Genomic DNA, 953 nt, shown 5'->3' on the forward strand with positions numbered 1-953 from the left:
ACCTAACAACAACATAGCTTTTTATCTTCATTTTGAGAAGTGCCCCATCAGCAAATGAAGGTCCTGATAGCTTTACTCCATTTGCATCATCATGGCCAACTCTGCTTTGAGAAGGCAGCTCTTCCCCAATCATATTTTGAGTGTCTTTCAACTTGAGGGGCTCATTTTCCAGCACTATATCTGACAAACTTCTGCTGTTCTTCATCATGTTTCAACATTTAGTATCTAGTGCTATCTGACAGTGTTCTGCTGCGATTCATAAGGTTTTCAGTGACTAAATATTTGGAAGTAGTTTGTCTCTCCTTTTTTTCTAATCTGTCTTATTCTGAAAGTTCATTTGAAACCTATTCACCATGGGTGACCCTGCTGGTAATTAAAATACATGTGGCATAACTTCTAGAATCACAGCAACATGCAAGCCACCACAGTATGTAAAACTAACAGGTGGTTAACTTACTATATTGTGATTAAATAAATTTCTGATTGATAAAGTTAATCTACTTGTGGTATTTCTGCTACAGCATCACTAGATAACTAAGTTAAATTTTGAGCCCAAAATCTAACAGAAAACAAGCCCAAAACTGATAGAATTAAAACTCCAAGCCACTTATTTTACTAGGTTATCTACTGATTCAGACGTTTCCTTATGTGGATTTAAATGATGCCTCAAAGCCTAAGGGTGAATATTTGGACTAAAGAGTCTTTCATGTTAACTTATGGCACTAATAGCTTCATTGTTATAGTAAGATAACCTTAAAAAAACAAACACCTCTCTATCTCTTTGCAGGTAAGACATGAAACCTCTCCAGTGTACTGTTGCAGTTGCTTTTGAATTATGTTCAACAACGTTTTATACTTGCATGTGATAGTAATGATACTGTTAGATGATTTCTGCATTCCTTTTGGTAGCCTCTCTTTGGAATGGGCACAAATATGCATTTCTTCCAAATAGT

The sequence above is a fragment of the Chrysochloris asiatica genome, unplaced genomic scaffold, assembly GCF_000296735.1.
Source record: "Chrysochloris asiatica unplaced genomic scaffold, ChrAsi1.0 scaffold00185, whole genome shotgun sequence".
Taxonomy (NCBI): Eukaryota; Metazoa; Chordata; class Mammalia; order Afrosoricida; family Chrysochloridae; genus Chrysochloris; species Chrysochloris asiatica.